At 40.7% G+C, this 26428-nt stretch overlaps 1 long non-coding RNA gene across 2 annotated transcripts in view; it reads left to right on the top strand.

Annotated features, from left to right (window-relative positions):
* Positions 1-7747: 7747 nt before the first annotated feature.
* The window catches only part of LOC121160616, a 66094-nt gene continuing 47413 nt past the window's right edge, over positions 7748-26428 (top strand). Inside the window, exons 1-2 of one of the 2 annotated variants that reach the window (XR_005884561.1) lie at positions 7748-8772; positions 23899-23994. This is a non-coding gene — a long non-coding RNA (uncharacterized LOC121160616). The remainder of the gene's footprint in view (positions 8773-23898; positions 23995-26428) is intronic. The other variant, XR_005884560.1, reaches the window with a different exon arrangement.

The following is a 26428-nucleotide window of genomic DNA, read 5'->3' on the forward strand; positions in this document are numbered from 1 at the left end:
GCCCACCTTCCACCTACACAATTAAAACTGTTTTTTGTCTCCACCAGAACCCTATCTCAGGACTCACAGCTCCTGTTTAAACTAAAACACCTCTCTCACCTTGCTGGCCCCAATTCCTGGCCATCCTTACTATGCTACAAAAAGGAAAAAAAAAATTACCTAGGACCCCAGCCAGGAAAAGTTGTTAAACCCTGTCGTCCACAGCTTCACAGCACATTTGCCTTAATACCAAAAGAGGATTCATTTGGCCAAGGAGAAACAAATGAATATGCAGTGATTCGCCACTTGCTATAAAACCTTGCCAACAGTTCCCACTACTGCGTTCTCTTCTGTTTTTATAATCAATTAAAAAGGTTCAGCTCATTTGGGGCATCTTCCCCCTCCATCCCAGCCCCCAACTCCTGGAAATGGAAAGAAACAAGTAGCTCTCAGAAAAGGCACAAACCTCTTCTGAGAACTGTCTAGCTGACAGAGCTTCTTACAGTAACACTTTATTCTAATGGTCCCTTAATGCAGAGTTGACAATGGAACTCCCACTGAAGGCCTCACAGCAGCCTCATCCGCCCTAAGTAAAAATGACGATGTTGCCAGCAATAGGTCACAACTAACATATTAGTTTCACAGGCTACCCCAGAGGAGGGAGTAGGGGGAAAAGGCCCCCTCCCTGTGCTCCTGGGATAAATTCTGTCCCCACACCTGCACCCTCTAATCCAACTCCCCACATGCATATTTAGATGCACACCTTTTGTACATTTAGGGAATTATTCCTCAGCAGAGACTCCATAGGTATCAGCTTTCTGAGAATTGGTGCGAGCATCCCAGAAACCAGGGGGAGCCCAGCTGGTTTGAATGCTGGCTTGTGGGTGAGCTGGTGGTAAGTGGAAGCCAGCTCACAGCAGAGCAGCAGGGCCCTGTTCACACGGGTACACAACATCCACTCGCCAGCAGCAGCAAATTGAGAGTAATGTTTGAAGAGGTTTTCAAGCTGCTGGGAAATTGTGGGTTTGAGCAATGTTCTTTAAACCTTTTGAAATTCAAATTCCATTTGAGCAGAGATGTTGAAATGGTAACCAGAGGAAGTGTCAGAGCACTGACAGTTCCCCCACTCATTGCAGCCCCTCCCCGGCTCCCACCATCATCGAGCCCTTCAGAGGGACAGTAGGGTTGAACTGCTTAAAATCCAACGCACAAGGGCCCAGCCTCGTTGACATAGGCAACAGCCTGACTGGAGTCAGCTAGCTTCTGTGGTTGGAGGGGGCCGGAGGAAACAGAATGCCAGGCTGCCCTGCTAGTCAAACACAAATAGGAAAAATGTTAACACTGTTTTATTAAGCAAGAGAGGAGCAGGGAGGGGCAGCCCTGCAGGAATCATAGAGCATAAAGTCCGGGTGTGCTGTGGGCTTGCTCCCTAAGCAGGACTGTTTACACCTGACCACATGATAAAGGAGCAGTGGGCATCAAGACTGGTATCGTACCAGGAAATAACAAGGAAGCAACTGTGATCAGAAGAAATCCCAGATTATTGCCAGTAAGAAACACCCATCTGGTCTAAATAAATAGAGAAGGTGATAATCGAGACACTAAAGGAAACGATTGTGTCAGTGTGGCACTGTGGTTAAGGTCATGGACCCTGTAATTGTACAGGCAAAGAGCCAGAGTCTTGACCCACCGTTTACTACTCTACAGGGTCTTCAGAGAGTCACTAAATAGAGTCAATAACATCTAGTTCATTAGGTTATCTGTATTGAGATGGTCTGAGGAGAAAAAAACATAGCCTAGTGCCCACCACAGAATAAGGACTTTAAAATGGTGCTAGTCATTATTCTGTACGTTACGGATTGGTGGGTTCTAGGAGAAAGTAGTGAGAGAAGGGAAAGGTGGAGAGGGTGGAAGGGAAAATCCCTGAGCATAAAGAACTCTGTCATGAAAACTTAAAGAAAAGATCAAAAATGCACAGCTCTCCACCACTATCAGCAAAAGCACCAAGTACTGGCTGGTGTGGAGGTGCTGAGGTGTATGCTGAGTGCCTACACCTGCAATGACTACACAGATTCATTATCCCATATCTGTGTTGCTCTTTCCATTTAATTTATCATCCTCTAAATCCTTCTCAGAATAGCTGTCACTTGATATTAGATGTTGATTGGAGAGAAGCTGGCTGTTCCAGATAAACCGGTATTAGCCAGGGATATGCAATAAGGCCATCTGTAACGACTGATGGATCGCTTGGGTTTGAGTCTAGTCAAATACAGAGTTCTAAGATAAGAGGGAAGCATAATAGAGCCAGCCTAATCCTGCCTCTGATGGAGTAACACAAAGAGGGAAGGTCTGGAATGGATGAAGGAATCTGGTGCATCTTGTCAGAAGCCGAGGACAAAAGAGGGAGACGATCCCCCACCCTCACTGAGGCGCAGATCTGCACCAGAGGAGCAACGCTGTGAGCTTCGGGAGACAGCCACACACCACGCAGGTCTGCTCTCTCGCATGCACAATTACTAAAATTAAAGTCACACTCTTTAACACCAACCTAAGAGAAGTGTCAATTACAAAAATGAAGTATTTAGTAACTGCATAATCATGTAACACATTGCTCCAAATAAGATGTTTATAAACAGGATTAAAAAAGAGAATATTTTATTCAAACAGACCCAAGTATGTTGCTGCTAACTTCCTACCTCTCTGATTTAACTCGGTAGTGTCCACAAGAAATCAATACTAGATACCATGATGGCCATATCCAGCTCTTTGTCAAAATCCTAGCCACTTTACCATATTGGAATTTCCCACTTTATGAGTTGAGTATTTCAATCTTCTTCCACTAACCATTTTAGGAATGATCACCCATCATCCTATTGGCACTAACTGTATTTACTGAAGAGTAACTTATGCAGGAGGGCAAGAAAGGAAAGAATGAAAGCCAATGACACTTTTAATCTAGAACTGCACCCACTGAGATGGCCATCCTTACTCACAAGAGACGTTCATTTTCCTCTGTAAGAGATGCAGTGAGAGGCCTGCACTGTGACTATGGAGAAGTTTCAGTGGGTGGAATTATTAAAGGTGGAGGATCCATGTTAGTCCTCTAAACTGAGCTCTGCATACTTGAAGCTGTTGAATCATTCTGGTCCCTCTCTCCCAGTCTTTCAACATCGTGCTGCAATGGACAACGCTTCTATAGTTCCTCCATCCCCAGTCTTTGCTTTCCTCTCCACTTCGTAAATGCCTTTCCTCTGCCTGGAACAGCCTCCTTCATTCTAATCTGGGTAATCCCCGAGGTCTTTCTAATCTCACTGAGATATCAGTTCATCTGACATCCTCCCACATCTACCCCTCAGGAGGCTCATGTGTCCTGGTGAGAGTCTCTGGAAAAGTCAATATCATTTTTTAGCAACTAGTATAAACTTGTTGAATATTAGAACAGAAAAATATATATACAGACGTGGAACTATTTTATATATTACAGGGGCAGAATTGGAACTGGCTCTTAGGAAAAGTAAGAAACAAGAATTAAAAGCTAATAAGATTCTCTCCTTCAAATGTTTGCTAATTTTTGGTTATTGACTTCCTGCCTCTGTGCTCCCTTGCTGTGTGTGTGGTAGAACTCACCCAGGTAGAAACAGTTGAGTGTCCTTCAGTGAATGGTGTTTCCAAATTGCAGTTATGGTATTATTGCCTCTTGTAGACTTCTAGTCACTGGAAGATTTAAGCAAAGAGAGCAGTGAGTATAAGATGAGCTGTTATCCCAACAAGCATACAATGCTAAGATTTTGAGACTGCCTACTTGTGTTTCTTTGTCATCACATCGGCCGTTGCACTCACTTGGGGAGTGAATCATCGGACGGAAGATCTCTCTGTCTCTCCTCCTCTCTGTATATCTGCCTTTCAAATAAAAATAAATAAATATTTTTTAAAAAAAAATCTAACACAAATTTTATGAGAAAGGGAAATGATAGGCAAATCTGTAATGAGAAACTAGACGCAGTAATTTTGGACACAAAAGTAGCAAAAACATGATACAGAGAATACTTCATTACAAATCGGAATTTATTTATTTTATGAGGAAGGTAAGTAATTTGAAAACACAGTTACACAATTCACCACATAACAAGACAAAAAAAGAAAATTTAACAATAAGTGAAGGCAAAGAGTGGATACATTTTGGTATACATCTGTAATTTTAAAAAATATCAAAAACCAACAGTAAGTGCTGATACACTAAAAACTGCTCTTGGGGCCCAGCATGGTTGCTAGTGGCTAAATTGTTGCCTTACAGCTCGAGAATCCCAAGAATCCTGTATGAGTGCTTGTTCATGTCCCAGGTGTTCCACTTCCAACCAGCTCCCTGCTTATAGCCTGGGAAAGCAGTGAAGATGGCCCAAAGCCTTGGGATCCTGCACCCACGTGGGAGACCAGATGCAACTCCCAGATCCTGGCTTCAGATCCACTAAGCTCTGGCTATTGTGGCCACTTGGGGAGTGAAACAGCAGATGGAAGATCTTTCTCTCTGTATCTCCTTCTCTCTGTACATTTACCTTTCTGATACATATAAATAAACAAACGATGAATAAATAAATGATAAATCTTTGAAAGAAAAACCCACTGACATTCTAACAATCAAGAATTGAACAAGATGTCCCATCACCACTTTTGTTCACCGTTGTGATAAGCATCATGTACAATGCAATAAAATATGAAGAAATGAATGAAGAATTGAACAAAATGTTAATTCTTGCAGTACTTGTAAATAACACAGATGTACACAGAGAAAATCATAGTGAATCTAACTTGATGTGTGAATTAAACAGACTTGTACATGAAGTCGGGAACAAAGATAAGTCCATCTCTCTGCATTAGAAACAAGTTGGAAGTGAAAATATTTAAATGAACTATAATAGTATCAAAAAATCAATTGTGTTGGAATAAATTGGACAAATCTTGTGAAAACTCTCTACACAGAAATCATAAAACATTACTGAGATGAATTAACTAGTAACCCAATGAAGGGATACATCATATTTACGGAGTTGAAAATTCACTAATGGTGATTAAGATGGCAGCTTCTTTACATTGATCTATGAATCAACGTATCTCAGTCAGAATCCCAACACTATCTAACCTCAGAATCTGATTGAAAATCGTGTCCCACAATGGCAAACTTGAGAGACTTATTACCAAGCTGTCAGGAATCTTAAAGATGTTTCACTATATTTCTGCTATAAGGATATACAAATGGGCCAGTAGAACAAAATAAAATGTAAGATAAAGTTGAAAGTGCAATTTCATAAAGCAAAGATGGCCTTCCAAACAAACAAAGCTGATATCTGTATGTTTAACAAGTTAATCATGAGCCCCACTTTAACTTGTACACAGAAATCAACTGAAGTAAATTATATGATTAAAATCAGGAAACAAAACAATAATCCTTCTGTAAGAAAATATTAACTCTCCGACTTTCAGAAAAACACTGATTTCTTAGTCTTCAGGGCTCTCAAAAAGGAAAAAGCTTACTCAATTATATAATATTAAATCACCAACTTCTACCCATAAAAAATAGTAACCAAGGAAGCAGAGGACATGTCATGGTGTACATTTATACGCATACAGGTTAAACAGTGTTAAATTGCTGACTACAGATTACGCACAGCTTCAACCTTTTACTACAGGATTCTGCCAGTCTCTACTACTGCCAAAATGCATATGACTGTTTCAACTTCTCCACGCACTTTCCTATGCATTGCTAACTTAAATTTTTGTAGCCCCTTAGTTGTTCTCAGGGTGTTGGACCTAATAGCTAAGATGCCTGCACCCCCACATGGGAGCACCACGGTTTAATACCACCTCTAGGTCCTGATTCCAGTGCATATAAAGGTGCTTAAAATACATGTACAAGAATGTTTATAATCACACTTTCACAGTGTGGCAAGGCTACAAATAAGCAAAATCTTCACCAACACTAGAATAAGTCCAGTTATATAACAGAGGTCAGTACTTATCGTCTGATAAACAAATGACGGAAAGAGTTAGGAGTGCAAGATGCTTCTTGAGCACAGCTCCTGTGAAACTAAAGCCGGCAGGGGTGGCAGAGCAAGCCTTCCAACGGCAGTGCAGATCTGATGGTGCTGAAACAAGAGAGTTGAATAGGGAGGAGCCTCAGACAATGTTGTGGCACTCAGAATGTCTCAGCCAAATCCAAGGGAACCCAGGGTCAGTACTGCCTTTGTAAGACTCCCACGTTGAGTAGAAATCCTCAGTGACTTGACGCTGCATGCAGGCTTATCCTCAACTTGAATCCCCAGGATTCAAGTGAAGTTGATCCTTCACTGCATCCCCAGGACAGTGTAGCTAGACCCTGGCACCTGACCGTCCCTTCTGCTTCCATGGCTGCCATAAAAGGAAGCAGCGAAAAACCAAAACAAACCACTACACAATGCAGCATCACGGAAAGGTAAGAAAACTGAGGGGAGAAAAAGCAGGCCCAGATAATGCTTACCGAATGATTCAATGCTAAGTTCTTTCAAAATGTAAGTTGGAAAATGCAATCAAAAGTAAATGTTTTAATGTTTGAAATGCATGCATTTTTAATATTGCACACTTTTTTCATGAATTTTGAAAACTCTTCCAAAGCATGGGTTCACAATTTTTTTGCAACAAAATAAATTTGCCTCTAAGTCTCTCTTTTATAAATGTATTGAGAGGCCCACAAGTATACAGAGTTCAAAATGATTCAAAATTGATTTATGGTGATCTATGTCAGAATACTGCTTATTTTTATCTTGATCCTTTTGATTGTGGAGAAGAGAAAGAGAAGCATTAAGTGGACTACTTTGGGGCCCAGCATGGTGACTTAACGGCTACAGTCCTCGCCTTGAATGTGCCAGGATCCCATATGGGCACCAGTTCTAATCCCGGCAGCTCCACTTCCCATCCAGCTCCCTGCCTATGTTCTGGGAAAGCAGTAGAGGATGACCCAAAGCCTTGGGATCCTGCACCTGTGTGAAAGAGTCTGAGGAAGTTCCTGGCTCCTGGCTTCGGTTCAGCGTAGCACTGACTGTTGCAGTCACTTGGGGAGTGAATCATCGGATGGCAGATATTTCTCTCTGTCTCTCTTCCTCTATATGTATCTGACTTTGCAATAAAAACAAAATAAATCTTAAAGAAAATAGACTATTGTGGCCAGTATATAATGACCTGAGTTGTGTTTGTACATGTGTTCTATTTGTAAAACCTCATTGAGCTTCATGTCAAGATGGGTGACCTCTTAAGACCCACGTGTGCATTCATACATTGAAATTCCATGAAAAGGCATTTAAAAAATTGACATGGCTAGCTAAAGACATCATCAGAATTAAGTAACACCTACATCCAGGCAATGAAAGCCCAAGGAGTTAACTGCTTGGTGGACCGCAGTGGAATGTAAAAGGGAATAAAATATATTCATTTTGATATGGAAGATTCAAATAATTTTTTCCAAAATATTGCTGTAACTATTAAATCCCTACTACTAATAGGAAACAGATGAAATGCTGCTATTTTCTTTTCTTTTATAAACAGCATTTTTATGATGATAGCTATCATATTTTTATGCTGACAAAGCTTGTACACAACAGCATTAGCTTAACACAGCACTTCTCAACTTTTTTCAAGCTGACACAAAGTTAGAAAAGCTGCCATTATCCTGCTCTCTTTATTTGAATTTGCATTCTGCTTTACACAATAATTAATGTCTGTACCACTTACACACCATCTTTTTAAGATGCTTCCTCACACAAGATGAACTTTTCGCTGTGTTCTTTGGCTAAGCCATTTTTTATAATAGTTGTAAAATGACAGAATGGGGAGAGAGTTGGGAAGACATAGTCCACACAACCTGCTACTGAAAGTATTCTGAAGCTCTTAGACTCCTAAGATTTATGTTATTTAAGAAATATTGGCTCAATCAACAAATTTCGTTTTAGCACCCGCTATGACCAAGGCACTGCTTCAGGTCCTTCACAATTCCATGTAATTATGCTTGGGATAGATATCAGTTAACACAAATGGAACAAGAAGGTAGCAATCGAGAAATGAGAGGACTGGAATGTGTCTGAACTGAGGATGTGTCCGAACTGAATTTGGTTAAATCTCAGATACTAATTAGATATCGTAATACTGAGAAAGTAATTTAACACTCTGGCCGACAGGTCCCAAGCTGTAAACCGAGGAGGTTGAATGTATGATCTTGGAGATGCATTCTGGCAGCTCTGCATACTGGTTCGGCTCCCATTTGTCAGCCGTATGCCCTTGAGCAAATTACCTCACCTTTTATGTCTAATGTTTCTCTTACGGTCTCATGGTTGTGGCAGATAACTTTGGTAGTCCTCTGTCTTCCTTCTTCATCAGAATTCCAATTTGGTTCTTTTTCTACTTTTTCCCTAGGAGTTAGGAGAAAGTTGTCCCATCCCAGCCACAGGTTGGATGCCTTGTCTATTTGAACTGTGGAAATGGCATTCCCTTTTCCAGGATTTTCTTGACTTGGGTATATGACAGAGATCGCTGCTAGTCAAAGAGACAAAGAATGGCTTCTGTGAGGCATAAAGAGTCATTTTTCATTCTGTATTGCCTGCCTACAGCTTGAAACTGGAACAGTTCCAGGCAGCTTGGGACTTTGACGGAAGCCAGTCTGCACAGGATGCGAAGGACAAAGAGGTGCTTGACAATAAGTACTTGAACACTTAAGCCAAAGATCAGATTGTATCCTGATCCTGCCCTCTGGACTTCTTACTAAATGAAATGGTATATTTACCGTTGAAACTAGCTTGATCCATTTTTTTCAGACTTGCTGCATTTCCCCAAAAAAATTTCCTAACTGATATATTCTTCATAGTAGAAGTTATGGAATTGAATGATAACATGTCTGGTGCCACAATTTTTAAGCAACTTAATATGTTTATATTAACACATAACAATTAATTTATATAATAACATACATATATTTAATATTTAACTCAGAGTATTTCAAAATACTGTGTTTTTTGCATTACTGCCTGTTAATGGAAACTGAAGTAACATTCACTCATGTAGTTTATCAGCTGTTGGGTTCCAGACACAGGAAAAAAAATGTAAAATGGTCACTTTAGGAACTGAAAATGCGTATGCAATGATTTTACTATTTAAGTAAAAAGGAAAGGCCAATAACCTTGAAGAGTATTGCAGACAACATGCACTACACCAGCTAAGAAAGCATTGCTGGTTGGCCAAGAAACTGGTGTTGATGGATAGGATTAGCAGAGAGCTGACTACCTCACTGAAAGGTTGCAAACCTCAGATCTCCTAGGCTTGAGACATACTGACCTCTTCCTGTCATCCTTGCTGACTCCCCAGGTGGATATACATGAAAGCAAAGGGAGCGCTTCCAATCAGGTAAGCATGGAAAGCTGTGGATAAGAGACCTGTGCCTAGGCAGGAAGCTCTCAAAGCCAAAGGCATAACAGGTTAATCTGAGACGGGGGACCCAATGCCACAATTTGAATAGTTACCACCTGTGTCACTGTGAATCAATGGGCAAAACCAGGCAGACACTTGAAGCCAAGAGTAAGCGGTTCTCCAGCCCCATCAGATAAGCGAGCTTCAGGGCTGCAGTGAATCCACAGAAGTGACTCCATAGAGAAATGTGGCTTTTCCAGCATGTTTATCTACTGAAGCCTTTCAGGCAATGGCGAAAGGTTGGATAATGAGAATCATCAGACCAAAAGATTGTTTGCTGTGATAGGAAGTGTCTCAGTGCCACAAGGATTTGCAAGAGGCTAGCCAACTCCTCAGAGATATGCCTATCAACACACAAGTTAAAATTTCTCTAGAGAAATTTGGATATCTGTCATCTTTGCCTCTCCATGAAAATGTACAACTTAATTAGACTAGGGTTGTTTATCATAAATGTCATTGCTGTGAATTCTGAAACCACATAATAGTATATCTGATCTACTGAGCTTTTTACCTTTATGACAAAGATATTAAGAACAAAATATGCTAAGCACCGAATGATACCACCCTACCTTGGTATCACTTCCCTTCCACAGTGAAGAAAATCACATTTTGATGAACATTAATAACTAATAACTTGTATAATCTTAAAGAGAAAATATACGTACATTTATTTTATTTCATGGAAACCAAAGTCTTTCCATGTCTTGCTGCTTTAGTAACCCTGTATTCAATAGTCATTGAGTGTTATCCTCGGAGGCAGTGTTTCCCAGTACCTGACCCTATGGAGTTGAGATAATTCTAGGGTATATACTGATAAATACGGTTTATTTTATTGGTGATGCAGTTATCTTAATTTGTATAAGTATTTAAATAAAAAGATATATGCACCACAAGCAAACACATGCATGGCACATGAAATCCAGAAAATAACGTTTCCATAAGCAAGTGTGTTTAAGTTTATGAAGTGAATGCACAGGTAAATGTGGTCGACAGAATGCTCAGGCCCCCCCCCCAGGAGGGGGGTGTATAATCCCCTTCTTCAGGAACCTGAATACGAGTGATAGTCACCCTCAATAAGTTGCTATAAAATACAACGTTACCCTAGATCAGGGGAACACATTGTCAGCTGATGGCCCGCACAAAAGCCAAGGTTTCAATCCTGCAGATGCAGAAAACCAAAAAAAAAAAAAAAAATGAATTTTTTCTTCAATATGAATGAGTTGAGAAGTTACAGACCTCCAGAGGAGCCTCTAAAACCTCAGGATATCTGAATTTCAATATCAAGCAGACAGCCTTGATATTGGTGATATTTGTTGCACAACAGAACGCTAACGGAGCAGGCAACACAGCATGAGAGGTAGGGCAATGGCAAGAGCCATGAAGGTGGGAACAGGTGACTGAAGGTTGAAGCCACCACTCTGGAGCTGGGACTGGGGCTTTGGCATAGAGGGTGAAGCCTCAGCCTGTGGCACTGGTGAGTCATATCGGTGCCTGTTCATGTCCAGGATGTTCTATTTCTGATCTAGTTCCCTGCTAATGTGCTTGGGAAAATACCAGAAGCTAGCCCTTGTGCTTGGATCTCTGCCCCTACATGAGAGACCTGGAGCAGCTTCTGGCTCCATCCTGGGCAGGCCCAGTACTGGCTCTGCAGCCATCTGGGGAGTGAGTCAGTAGATGGAAGAGCTCTGTCTGTGTTTTGCCCTTTCTCTTTGTAACTGCTTCTCAAGTCAATGAATATGCATTTTCAAAAGAAGAAAGAAGGGCCCAGTGCGGTAACACAGCAGAAAAAGCCCTCACCTTGCACACGCTGGGATCCCATATAGGTGTTGGTTCTAATCCTGGCAGCCTTGCTTCCCATTCGGCTCCCTGCTTATGGCCTGAGAAAGCAGTCAAGAATGGCCCAAAGCTTAGTACCCTGCACCAGCATGGAAGACCCAGAAGAAGCTTCAGGCTCCTGGCTTCGGCTTAGCTCCAGCGTTGTGGGCACTTGGGAATGAATCAGTGGACGGAAGAACTTCCTCTCTGTCTCTCCTCCTCTCTGTATATCTGCCTTTCCAATAAAAGTAAAGTAAATCTAATAATAATAATAATAATAAAGAAGCAAGAAAATCACTACTTTCCCTCAGAGAACAGAACTACTCTAAGACCTGAAAGGGAGAACTGTGGGCTTTGGTCCTGCATCTTAGAGTTCTCAACTATCACAGATGCACAGGCACACCCAGTGGGCACCCACATGGGTTTCTGTTACTTTGATGTCCAAACTGCAGAATTGGCACAACATACTCTTTTGGCCTAAACATCCGTTTTCTTGGCTGACATCATTCCGGCTCTAAGAAAATACTTTTGTTATTGTTGTTTTGTTTAACTTCTATTATTTCTATTAAAATGTCACATTATATTTTATTCACTTATTGTTAGCTTTCAAAAGGTTCAATATCGTTCATACATGCAATTCTAGGAATATAATGATGTTTACTCCCTCCCTCCACATCTCTGTCTCCTACACTCTCTTCCCTCTTTCAGTAGTGTGCATTTCTCACACAATATCTTTAACTTTGTCTATTCAAGTTGTTCTACCAAAATGCCGTAAACTAAGTGGCTGACAAGCAACAGGAATTGCTTTCTCATAGATCAGGAGCCTGAAGAAACCAGAAATCAAGGGCTCTCTGCCATGGTCTGCTTGGTGATGGGCTCCTACCACCTAACGCTCATCTTACTTTCATGCGGTGAAAGAATGAGGTACCCCCATTATGAAGGCATCCATCTCATTGATAAGTGTTCTACTCTCATGACCCAATCATCCAAGAAGTTTGGGGATTCAAATTCCAATTTCAACATTCAAATTTTAGGGACACCCATTCAGACCACAGAAGTCTTGAAAACAATCCTAATGGCTATAGGAATTTGTGTACTGAAATTCTCAATCTTTCTCTCCCTCTCTCTCTCTCTCTCTCTCTCACACACACACACACACACACACACGGAGAAAGGGGGTGGGGGAATAATTGGCATGTAAGGAAAGCAAGGACAATTTGAATGGGAGAGGAGAAAATTAAGAAACAAATTAAATATAACTTACAAATTATTTTTGATCAGTGTGACTCTAATAGCTTCTTTCCTAATGATGTATAACTTCTCAATAAACTCAACTATTTCTTGCTTCTCTTCAAGTTCTTGTGTGTGGATCTGAAAAGTACTGATAGATTCCTGGGGCTAAAGGTACAAGTTACCTGTAGATACTGAGAAATATTTTGTACTATGAATTTCTTTTACTCTAAAACAGGAGTATATATGCAAATGCATGCACACTCACTAATTCTTTACATTCGTGAGTAATTAAATATAAACTTAATTGGAAGCTCAAATTGAAAGTACTTGTAATTCTGCAGAATACTGAGGAAGGTTTAATTAAATATTTAAAATGTCAGGAAGGTTAAATAGTACAAAAGGGAGGCAATAAACACAACAGATTGGGGAAATTCCACAGAATAAAATTATTCCTTCAACAAAGAAAGTGCAAAAAAATGAAAAGAGAGGGATAAAAAGGAATACCAAAGATTAAAAGAACCTTCAAAGAAATGTTACAATATGTGACCTGACAGTGAGTTCAATGTGTCAACCTGAGAAGGCGCTGGAGTGTTCAACTGAAACTTGTTTCTGGGGGTGTCTGTGAGCGAATTCAGCGCCTGGATCTACAGACTCAGACACTTTGTTGCTCTCGACAATGTGATGGGCATCCCAGAAACCACTGAGAATCCATGCAGACCAAAAGCAGAGACAGAAGGCCAACTCCTGGCTTCCTTGCAGACTTGTTGAGTTGGACCTGTTACCTCTGTGCTTCCTGGCTGTGATTTTTATCTTCAGCTCAGCTGCTTTCCATGCCTCCAGAAGAAGACTGAAGATTGTATTTCCAGGGTTTGGAAAATTTGCAGAAATAGGCCATGGAAGATTTTTGCCTTCACGATCATGTAAGCTAATAAATCTCTCTAAATGTGTGTAGGCAAATAGATGATGAAGATAGATAGATAGATAAATAGAGAGCTAGAAAGCTAGCTAGCTAGATAAACAGGTAGATGATAAACGCAGATGTAGATATACAGTTCCTGTCTGTTTCTTTGGAAAACTCTGATGCAAACCTTTACTTGACCCTTCATTCAGATCTGTTATTAAAAGTATGCAACATATGAGATCATCAAAATATCAAACACTTTATGTGTAATATGTGAAACATATTATCTTTTGGAGATATATATGGATAAGTTTATATATCAAGTTTTATGATAAATTTGATTACATCAAGGTGAGAAGGGTCTAGATAAAATGGTGGGATGGAGTAAGATCAGCCATCAGCTGATAAATTACTGAGGTTAGAAAATAGGTACATAGAGGTTTTGTTTTCTTATTATGTTTGCACATCTGAAATGTGTCATAATAAGAAGAAAGATTTTAAGTAATAATTTTAACTTCAGTTTGACTTAATTTTCATTGGAATTTTAATGTTTTACTGAAGTTTCTCCTTTAATATTAGTATATAATTGAAAGAATACTCAACTGTTATGGAGTGCAGCCAGTGATTGCTCCTTCACTTCTCTTTGTATACTCTTCCCACCCCCCCCCCGCGTCCTAATTCAGCCAGGATGTTGGACGCAGATGAGTCCAATTAGTCTTTTTATCTACAAGCCCAGTTCCTGTTCCTGCCCATCCCAATGAGCGCCAATTAACTCCTTAGTCCACAACACTTAGGTATTCGCTCCTGCCCACCTGTGACTCATCTATCAACTGTTTAAAAGGCAGGTGAAGTGGGGGCTCACCCTCTCTCTTTCTGGTCAGGTGTTTCCATTACTCTGGCACCTCGACTCTTGGCTGACCCAGGACAGGTAATCCCTGAGAATGGTCCCTGTATATTGCTTTCATTGGACTTGTGATCTGCTATTTTAGTACGTTCTGGTATCACCAAGCTTGGTAAGTAAAGACTCCTTAATACAACCTTAGACATGTCTGGTGTGATCTCGCTCACACCCTGCAACATTCTCAACTTTTTTAATAATAAAAATAATTTAAATTGAAAACCACTTGAATCTTAATCCTCCTTTATAATATTTTCAAGTACTAGAAGCTTTAAGAAAAACACATTTTGAAGATTGGTTGCTCCTCACTAGGGTATTAAGGATTTCTCTGCCCACCCCTCCTAAAACCGTTCACCTAAACTGTTGACATATGTCTTGTTACAGTTATAGAGTTACACTACCCGAAAAACAGCCAGGTTCTGCAAAATCAGGCTTCAACACTATGAAATGCTAAATACTAAAATTAAAATAGACATGAGACAGCTGAATAGTAATCTATAGCCATTTTAAGGTGTATAGAACCCAGCTGTATATAAACTAATAATTGTAATGTCAATGTAGAAGTCATACGATGTGGTTCAGAACTTGTACTCTTTTTGTTGTTATTGTTTTCTCTCTCTCTCTTTGAACATGCTGGTTACACAATATCATATCAACTAATTCTGGTACGTTATAAATTGTTACTGATGTAATGCCGGGGCTTTCAATTGATTGGGATGATACTCTTTCAGCTGTACCTTCAGACCAGAGAAGGTCTCCCATGAAACTGTTGAACTTATCTGCACAATAAGATGCTGGACTCTATGTTTTGTAGATGCTTGCAAGGAAAAAAATCTCAACTGAATTTGATCTGTGGTAATGCAACAAGATGGAAGAATCCACCATGGTGGGGGGAGCAGGTTTTGGGGAGGGGAGGGGGGAATCCCAGTGCCTGTAAAACTGTGTCTCATGATGCAATGTAATAAATAAATAAATAAATAAATAAATAAATATAATTTGATTTGGAGGAAAAAAAGAAAAAGAAAAACACATTTTGTTTTTTAATCTTTTACATTATTTTTTCTTAAAGATGTTGCTTTATCTAATTGAAAAACAGATTGACAGAAACAGAGAGGGAGATCGAGAGGAAGAGAAAGAGAAGCAGCCATATTCTTGCACCATTTGCTTCATTCCCCAAGAGGCTTCAAAAGCCAGGGCTGCACCAAACGGATGCCAGGAGCACGGAGTAACATCTGGGGCTCCCCCATGAGTGCCAGGAGTCCAAAACGCTTGGACCATGTCCCGTTGCTTTATCAGGTGTATTATCAGAGAACCGGTTCAGAAGCAGAGAAGCTGGAACACAAATCTTCACCCTGTTTGGAACGCAGGCATTACAAATAAAGGTTTGGTACAGTGAACCACATTGTTAGCCCCAATCTTGCAGGCTTGTGAGAATGAAGAGAAACTGAAAACATGATATAATCGGCAAAAGATAAGAAGCAGAAAAAGAACTGAATGTTGAAAAGAAATCATACATAGACATTTTTCAATGAACTCTTTTGTTTTGTAAATTTTTGAAAGCTGGAACCAGTGAAGAAAGTATGTTTTTGTTCAACATGAGCCACATAAAATTCCTGCAGAGGATATTACACTGTTGACGTAACCATTCATCAAAACAATGAACATAAACAAATCAGTTATTGGCATTAACATTTCGATTTCAATTGCTCAAATAAAATCCCTGCAATTTCATTCTTTTTACTACATGAACACTGATCCCAATGCTGCATTTATGAGATCTTCGATTAGACTCCTCCGCTAGACCTGGGTTGGGAAGTGTGGTGGAGGGGACCCTGCAGGAGAGAAACACTACCAAGTGTGCTTGAGTCGTGTTCAGTCTCTTTGAGAAAACAATTGGGGAAAAATATTCAAGATATTGCATTAGGTAAAAATAAGAGTTTGAAAGACAAAGTACTGTGAAGTGCTAATAAATTTTAAAATTTGTGAGCAACACAATGGTGCAGCACAGTAAACTGCCAGCTGGAATGCTGGCATTCAATACAAGTGTTGGTTCAAGTCCTGATCATTCCGCTTCTGATACAGCTCTCTGTTAGTGTGCCCAAGAAAACATCAAAAGATGGCCCAAGTGCTTGGATCCCTGCCACCCACCTAGAAGACATCATGGACCCCGAGACTCCTACCTTCAGCTTGGTCCAACCCCAGCTATCGTGGCAATTTAGGGAGTGAATCAGCAGATGGAACAGTCTCTTTCTGTTAACTCTTCCTTTCAAATATATAAGCACTTATTGTCAAATATTAGAGAAATCTTATGGAATAAGTTAAGATGTGATCTGGGGAGAATTTCATGGATGGAAAGGGGATGGAAAACCATCTGGATACACACATGCTTACACCTCTGGATGTATACTAGGAGGGGCTAAGACTGATGAATGGCCCAAGCCCCAGTCGATTTCATGCTATGCATGAACATCTAGGCTGGACCCCTCTACCCTTGTTTCATACTTTGTGCAGAAACTGAAATATTATAGCTGCAACACAGCTGGTAGAGGAAATGAAATGGAAGCCTGTAAAACATCAAGGGTATAAGAAGAAAGCAAACTCAGAGAATTAAGTCTGATTTTACTTCAGTGCTGTGCTGTAAGGCACTCGGGCAGACCCGAGGGCCAGGGATCCGTATGCATGTGTGTGGGCCTCCAGCGATCATTAATTTCTGAGAAATACAGACTGTTCTATGGCCCTATAAGCAAAAGAGATTAAGGTAGTCCTTGTAGCTATTTCTGTGTGTCATAAAAAATAGTGATTTTTTTTTAAAAAAAGGCTGATATTCTTGATTCCAGTTCTGTCTAAAGGGAATTAAAGAGCTGAGGCCTACAGGAATTTATTAGTCTGACAGGAAAACACAGCTCGAAAAGGAGTACGTACCCAGCAACTCATTTGAGTGTCTTAAACACAAAGTCTAGTCTTAGGTTTCTGAAACCAGCTTCTAGTGAATGGCTTAAGAGTTAAGGAATTACAAAAATAAATCATTGATCACTCATATTTCTAAGACCAAAAGAATTCTGTATTACTAAGACCAGATACAGCACATGAAACCCACAGATTTTACCCACAGTGGAGAAAGGAAGATGTTTTTGTTTGCGCTGTGTTAAGAAAACAATGGGGGGAAAATCCAATGTCTGAGAGCATTTTCCCAAACTTTCCCCCAAAAGGGCCAGTTGGAAACTACTTTTGGTAGAATATGCAAAATGAAATCACCCAAGCTCCTTGCAGGCTGGCCTATCGTTTTAAAACCAAGCAGCATGATGTACTGCATTCATAGTAACAAACTTTTTTTTTTCAGCTAGAACAACTGCAAGTTAAAGATGAGCTACTTGGAAAGGAAATATGTTCATTGCCTTGTCAATGAAAACACGATCACTATTTTACTGTGCTTTGACAAAACCTTGTGATGACAGTAGACATCGGTAGAATCACCTACTTCTAATGAAGATATCATAAAACAACTGAATTTTTTTAAATACCCACCAACATTATGCATCACAAATATTGTCTCCCGAACAAAGGAGTTGTGTTGGGTAGCCATAAACTTAAAAAATCTTCAGTGATTTCTTAGCAAAGTTTCCCAACACTTCTGTCCAAGGTTCTGGGGACAGGAATTTATTATTTTTAGTATCCTCAAAAGTGAGAAAGCTTCCACCCATGAACGTAGATTTTTATGTCTGAAAAATAATCAGAAGTCCACTGAAAACAAGTCTACAGACCAAGCGAGGTGATTAAGCTGAATAGTGTTCTTTATTTTAAAGACAAGTTATATACAGAATAAAACAGGGTGACTTTTATGTGCCTTTGAAAATGGATCTGGAGACAAATTTCAAAGACCTACAAAAATGATTTATCGAAGGAACTATAAGCACTCCCAATCACCTTAAACAGAAAATATGAAACACAGCCTGTTACAGACGTATTTCGAGCTTGAACATTCTGATACTCACTGTCCATTCTGAAATGGCAATTTCTATTAAAATATGAAATGTGCATTCTTTCCTGAGGCAGTTCCACCTCAAAGACCGCATCGCGAAGACAACTGGAGGAGTACACACAGGAAGTATGGACAAAGCTACTTATGATGGGACTGATGAAAAATGTAAAGCAACTCATTAGTTGAATGAAGTACACCACCGTCATGGTACAAATGACAAATGTAGTTGCTTAAAAAAGAGATCAAGCAGAGAAGCCACACAAATATTACCTCATGTGTCAACCGACATCATGTTGAAGAGGACTCTGAGACTGAGCTTGGTGTAACGATCAGAAAGCTATCCTGCAATAGCAATGCATTTAGCTATGGCAGAATAAAGAAAACAGCGACAAGTTGACCAAGCTGATCTCTCTATCAGCAAGGTTAGGACATGCAATTCAGTAGAAGAAATTAATAGAACAAGGTACAAACATGTGGTAAAGGCTAAAAGAGGAAGCAGGAAAAGTGGGGAAAATTGAAAATTTGTCACCACAGACATTCACCCCCAGGACCGAAGATGAGAAGCAGGAGGTATCCATGCACTTGCCCAAGGACTTGGATGCTAAAGCCAATAGATGGTTCTCCAAAGAGAGTTCTATCTTAGCACGAAATGTGTGTAGCCACTCTGAGCCCAAGTCTGCAAAAATGACATAATGCCTGCTTGAAATTCTGACGTTCCCATCTTGAAATGTTTAAATTAAGCTTATTTTTAATATTGTTTGTAATTGAGAGAGGAGCTTCCACCTGCTGATTCACTCCCCACTTGCCCATAATAACCAAGGCGTGGCCAGCCCTAAGTTAAGCCAGAACCCAGGTCTCTGGTGGCATCAAGGAACCAATTACTTGAGCCATTACATGTTGCCCCCAAGGGTGAGCATTAACAGGAAGCCAGGATCAGGAACAGAGCCAGGGTTCAAACTATGCTTATGGGATTTGGGACGTGATCATGCCAGACAATTCCATAGCTGCGCCAAACACAAGCCACATTATTTTTAAATTCTTAAATTTTTATTTCCATATTTCATAGGGCTGTAACAAATTATGCTTCCTATCTTTCTAGAGACTCCAAACAAAGCAGAGAGAAGAGAAAGACCCAAACGGGTCCATCCTGTCACCCTTCATTCTCCCACTGGCCCAATTTAATGTAGATCATGAGAAAATAAGTTCAGTGCTGAGAAACAGTGAATATAAAATAAGCGATAGAGAAGAAAGCTGAGAGCTAACAAAAAGATTGGTAGCATCACCAAGGCATGTCTGTCTGTGTCATCACGGATTGTTGCTCAAATCAAATATTTAAAAAGTTATGGGGCCTGGCATGACAGCTCAGTGGCTAAATTCTCACCTTGCACACCAGGATCCCATATGGGCACCACATCCCTGTTGCTCTAATTCCCACACAACTCCCTGCTTGTGGCCTGGAAAGGCAGTTAAGGAATGATTCAAAAAACCTTAGGACCCTGCACCTAAGTGGAAGTCCTGAAAGAAGCTCTAGGATTCGGCTTCAAATCGGCTCAGCTCCCTGCCGTTGCAGCTGCTCAGGGAATGAACTAACACACATGCAGGATCTTTCTCCTACATCTCCTTCTCACTGTGAATCTGTGTCTTTTTTCATTTTTTTATTATTATTAATATTTTATGATACAGTTCCATAGGCCCTAGGATTTCCCTTATCCTCTCTCCCCTGATCCCCTAGCCCCACACCGAGTTCCCCTATATTATTATGATAGTATAGTTCTTCATAAACAGTTGTATGTCCATCACCAGGGGCAATAGCAGAGAGTCCAACATCCTATTTTCAAGATGTGCTTAACGGTTTCATTGGGAGTCCATCTTTGATCTGAAAGTAGAGATGCATATTGTGTTCTATCCTCACATCTGGATGTAAGAGTCTTTGTTACACAGTTATTACACATTCCATTAAATGAAAAGACACAAAACAAAATCAACAAGAGGAAGAAAAACAGAAATTTGCAACAGTGCGAGTCTGTTTATTGAGATGAGCATATTTTGACATTTACATTTAAGGATTTATTTGGAAGACAGAGTAACGCAGAGAGGGGATTTTCCATCCAATGATGCACTCCCCAAATAGCCGCAAAGACTGAGGCTGGATGAGGGTGAAGTGAAGAATCTGGATCAGCCTGGTCCTCACATGAGTGGCAGGAGCCCAACATTGCCATCATCTTCTCCTGACTTCTCAGGCAGATGAGCAGGGAACTTAGTAGGAAGCAGAGCAGGCGGGACACACCCAGCTGTTATACGGGATTCTGGCATGTCCAGCGATTACAACACAATGCCGGCCCTATTTATGTTCATTTTGGGCAGTTAGGAAGTGTTTTAAATATTTGAGAAGGAATATAAAGCATTGTGTTCAAAATAGTGGTAGATAAGCGAGATTGTAGCCATTTCCTACATTTGTTTAATTGCATATTCTGACAGTAGACACCCGTATGTGTACTTTGTGTTTACTTCATCTATAAGTATTTGTACATATTGTGAATGTTGTAGTAAATAAAATAGCTTCTTAATGTTTAAAATATATTAAGAGAACCAGTTCTCATGAACAATCACTAGATGATATTGTCACCGAGAGAGGCCGGACATGCTAGGGAGACAGAACAGGATTAGGTGAGTAGGAGAATTCGGGGTACTCTGCAGTCCCAGTAATTAATGAATTCTGAAGCTTGATTTGACTTGTGGCAGAGAAACATAGGCAGAAAATGAAGGTAATTCTCCCAGAGCAGGGCAAGCGGGGAAGCAGTGGCTTGATGCCTTCACAGGGTGTCAGCGAGACTCTCAGAGGGCCATGAATTTGCACCTGGCAAGCCAGGTTGACCTCACAGTGCTCATGCGTATGTCACCACAGGTGGGCTGTAGAGTTGGAGCATTTCTTTGGTGGAACAGAGGTTCCTGCTGTTTAAATTTTGTTTCGAAAGACCTGCAAAGAAAGGTGCTGGTTTAGAAAGACTGGGGCTGAAGTGTGTTTTAAGAGTCCCTCTCTAAGCCCCATTTTCAGCTCTGCATCACTTCTCTGTGTACCTACCTACAGTAGACTACAATGCAATTAGCAGCTTGGATTCAAGACACTTGCAAATATCCATATTTTCCTTTAGCTAGTGTATACTCGGTGCAAAGCAGTGAGACTTGCATTTCACCAGATATTTTCATGTCTCATCCTAAAGTGCCTAACTGCTAATTCTGACCCTCAGAGGCAGTGATGATGTCCCCAGATACTGAGTTCTTTTCATCCACACTTGGAGACTTGGTTTGAATTGCAGGCATGTGGGAAATAAACCACCGGATTGGAGGCTGTTCGCATCTTTAACTTTATTCCCTTTTCAAACATATTAGGAGAAGTAATAAATAAGTTAAAAAGTGTTCAGTATCATAAAATATAGATAATTCACATTTGCTTTATTCTTTTTAAAAGTAGAGGTAAGAAATTATTTTTTAATGAATAAATCATTATTATAGAGGTTAATTTAGGCTTCAAAGCACTCATTTAAGGCATTATTGATTGAGATGCGGAGCTTCAAGTCAGTCACTCTCATCTGAGTGCCTCACTTTCTGTATAAACATCTAGCTGTGTTACCTTTGAAACACTGAATAAACAATAGCAAGCACATCTTTCCTCCTTCTCTCATGTTTTCAAATTTTCCTGAGAAAGGTAGCCATAGTGGGAAAAAGCCATAGGGGAAAGAAGCCATAGCGAGGGAGACATGGTTAAAGCAATCTCAGAATGAGTGTCTCATGTTGAATTTCTATCTCTCTTAGGGGAGGGAGGGAGGGAGGGAGGGAGGGAGGAAGGAAGGAAGGAAGGAAGGAAGGAAGGAAGGAAGGAAGGAAGGAAGGGAGGAAGGAAGGAAGACAAAGAAAGCAAGCAAGCAGGCAAGCTGGGAGCCTAGGAAGGAAACTTGTTCACCGTTGTCTGTGTATTCGTCTATCAGATGGAATCTTTTGTAACTTGGCAAGAAAGGTCTCTGTTTTTATGCTGCTGCTCTGGTTAGTTTCACATTGTTTGTTGTAGAAATATAACTCTAATCTGTGTTTCCCAATTCTCTTCATAGACAGTCATTAACCTTGCTCTCTTTTGGGTTCCTGCTCCTGCAAGTCTCACTGGGTCAAACACAGCTTCTCTGTAACCACACTGCATTGCATGCGACCTGCCTCTCCTAGAGAGCGTTCTCTGTCCAGCCTTATCACCAACTGCAGTCTGCTCAGCCGCCTGGTAAAGACCGGGACACAGGGCCATGAATATGACAATTCGCTTGAAAGCTATCAGAAACATTTTATATTCTATCTCCATTGAGGGAGGTAAATTATTGTTGTCTCCAAGTTTGTTTTCATCTTGAGACTTTGGGCACATCTTGAAGATGGCAGCCTGACACTGACACTCAAGTCACTCCCCACACACTGATCAGGGGCAAAGAAAAGGGTTAGAGAAGATTTACGCAAAAGAACAAGAAGGAAGGAGCTATTAATGAGGTATCTGGAGAAGCCTTTGTACACAAGGTGTTTTTTAAAGTCGTGAACTAGATTTTGAAATGTATATCAATGTTAGCAGTTAGAAAAATAATAGAAAAAAAAACCCAATGATAAGATGAGTAAAAGGAAATAGTGGGAGATAGGAGGGAAACTCTAACCTGCGGACAGATTGCAGAAGACCCTGAACTAAATGAAGCAAGCTTTGTGTTTGATTTGTTGGGCCAAAGAGCACAGAATATTCTTAAATGTGAAAGCATAGTATGATCACTGACCTTGAGAAATAAAATTCTAAGAGCAAATGTGGAGGACAAATTGCAGAGAGAGAGACATCAGTACTCAGAGACCCTGTGAAGACAGCTTCAACAGCACAGGTAAGAGGAAGATGTCCCTGGCAGCAGGAGGAGACAGGTTAAAGAGGAGACAGGAAGAAGGTGAGTTCTCAGTAACCACAAGAGAAAAAGACGTAACGCTAACATGTGATGACAAATTTGTTATAATGTCATTACTAGAATTTGACATGACGAGGGAGGTAGGGTTTTGAAAAGAAGCTGATCCGCAAAGTTTATAGCATAAGGTCATCTCTGGGAGTGTTTAGTAGTATAACAACTCAGACAGTACTTGGGTAGCCTGCATCTCATGCTGGAGTATCCATGTTTGAGTCTGTCTGCTTCCAGTTCCAGTTCCCTGCTGATTCACCCCCTTTGGAGGTAGCAGGTGATGGTCCAAGTCTGCTCTGACACGTGGGGAAACCAGCCTAAATTCCAAGCTCCTGGCTGCACCCAGGATTAGTCCCAGCTGTTGGTGAGCATCCATGAAGTGAGCCAGAAAAAACAAGAATGACCTTTTACCACCTCTGCATGACTTCCATATAAATACAAATAAATGTTTAAAATGAGAACAGAGAGATAATAGATAAACAAGTGGAAGTCATCAGTAAAGTTATCAATAGGAAATTGGAATTCTGGAAATACAACGGGATAGATTCCTGGATTTTGGAGTTGGTGGCAGAAGGATATTGGTTAAAATGTAGAAACAAAATAAATGCTCATGATTCCCTCATGCCTGTCCGTGTTCATCTACCTTCAGGCACTGGAAGACATGAAGAGCATTGGACAGACTTACCGTGGAAGAAAAGGAAAATGTCTTGCCTATGATCCCAGAGAAAGATCATGAGGGTTTGAGGTATGCATGGAGGTGGGAAATCAGAGGGCATCCACATAACACTGTTACAGAATTTTTAACACTGAAAAAAAAGAATTATCAGTTTGAAGAGAAAGTATTTCTGAATACATGTTTTGGCAGGTATAGAAATCCAGGAGGATGTCACTGAAGGTGTTAGAGAGAAGGGCTTTCAACTTCAACTGGCAGCTAGGCCATACTCTGGAATGTTCCTGCACGGGTAGGAGCAGATCCTACAATGCAGACCATAAACCCCGGAGGTTCCACTTTAACAAAGCAGTGTCTTGACACCATCTCAGACATTTTTCCAGGAAGCCTGTGGAGTTCAAGAGGCAAAAACATTAGGCTAAGTCCCCGCAACAAAGAAGCAAAAGAAACAGGTACATTGCAAAGATCAAAAACTAGCGTTGCAGGACTACACACAGAGAGGTGCTACCACCATCAGAGATGAAACCAAAGACGTATGTGTAAAATGCGTGGCAGTGGAAGCCTTGGGCAATAAACCCTTAACTAGAGTGTGTTGGGGCTGGGAGCCGCTCTCAGCGCGGGTGGAGGGAGCGAGGCACTGCGGTCGGAAATCAGATGAATAACAGGATTTCTGAGCAGTAGTGAAGGCATTGCTAAGATTGGAGAGCATCGATTTGTAAGGCATCCATTTCTATATAAAAATTATACTGTGTGCACGAGCACTGGCTATCTAGCCAAGAGCTAATGCACACACACAATGTTTTGTCTCCAGTAATGGAATTTAATTTTTTTTTTGTAAACTCCAACATCCAAATACAATTTTAACTCGACCTCCTTCCTGGTATTGGTGCATTTAGTAAATGTTGCTCCTTGCCTTTTACCCACTAAGCATTTCTTGTTAGTTTTTAAAAATCAGAAAGAATTGATCTATTTTCCTGGGCAGTCGTATTTAGGAGAAATAGAAGGAAAAGAGGGTTTCCATCACATACCAACATTTGTGTTGAAGAAAATAACCCTTTAAAGAAGCGTTCTTGGATATGTTGGGTGGGAAGTGACTAGTACAGTCGTTTGGAAGTGTTTCACACTGAGCCAGGGGAAGCATGTTGGCTGTACGCAGTGGAAAGCACCTTCATTTGTCCTGGTTCTGAGAGAGCTGTCAAACTCCCGCCTACCTCTGAGCCTCTGCCCTCCTGTTGGAATTGGCCGACACCAACTGAAGCACGGAGAGGTAGACAAGCAGATGGTGATTGGAGAAGAATTTATTTTTTTCCCCCTGGGAGAAAAAGGGTTACAAAATGTAATGCAACCCTCACCGAAGTTAATTGAAGAGGAACTTGGTGACCCACTGCACCTCGGCAAATGAGTTTGAGGTGGGGGGTGGTTATTTGGGAGGAGGGGAACATTTTCATGAACGCTTTTCATGTCCATATTTTTCTTGATGGAATGCTTAACAAGCATTTACTAGTGAACCTTCACTGCAGATCCAAAATGACAAGCATTCCTTTGTATTGACGGTCCATTAGGGAAGGATCATTGGTTTCCTGGACCGAGATATTTGTCTCCAGCCCACTGATATTAAACACAGAGGCTCCAGCTCAAGAGGTCCTGGAAGTCAGTGGCAAGGCTAATGCCTTTGATTACAGTCCCTGAAAAGCATCTGAAACTCGGTTCTGCATTTTTACTCTTCATAATGCCAGCAACCGTATTTTGTATTGCTGGCCTCCAGTTTTGACCTCACTGTAGGTTTCTCATACAGCAGATCCTTCTGGCATTTTGTGGGAGGAGGTATTATTCCTGTTTTCATGTGAGACCATGAAACCACAAAAGCACTAAATTACAAAATCTAACAGTGGCAGTCAAAGACAGAACCCAGATATCATACCTAACAGGGGCCAGAGCTTAGAGCAAACACAACAACGCCCCTTTTCCTCCCTCTTGATTCCATTCCCAGGCACTTGGTGTTTTTACCTTTGCTGTGTGGGTCCCAACTTTTGAAGGATACTGATTATTTTTTCATTGTAATTATGACAAAGATAGTTCCCAAGGGTATGCAGTGATTAATGCCTTAGGGGTGATATTTCATTGAATTCCCACAAACTCTGTAAACATGGGAACGGATATAGTAGTCGGCAAATGCTTTTAAATTTGTTATACATGCATACACATCCATTTACACACAAAGTCTAGGTTTTGAATTTTTGCACTTCCCCCTAGTAGACTCTACCTAGAATAAGAAAATACATCTGGATTTCATGCAAGAGATACCAAGACATGCCATAGAAAATGGTACACAGAGGCAGACACTAGTCTGCTAAACCTGTTATAAGTAACAGCGTCCCCCGCTTCTTACCTTATTTTGTCATGCTGTCAACCAGTATTGTAAAATGGGGTACTCAGCTTTAGAAATTCTGTGCTGTCCACACACCAGGAGAATAGGCCATTGTCTTTGATTCATGAGTGATGCATGTGC

The sequence above is a fragment of the Ochotona curzoniae genome, unplaced genomic scaffold, assembly GCF_017591425.1.
Source record: "Ochotona curzoniae isolate NIBS_2020 unplaced genomic scaffold, NIBS_Ocur_1.0 contig_4514, whole genome shotgun sequence".
NCBI classification, from domain to species: Eukaryota; Metazoa; Chordata; class Mammalia; order Lagomorpha; family Ochotonidae; genus Ochotona; species Ochotona curzoniae.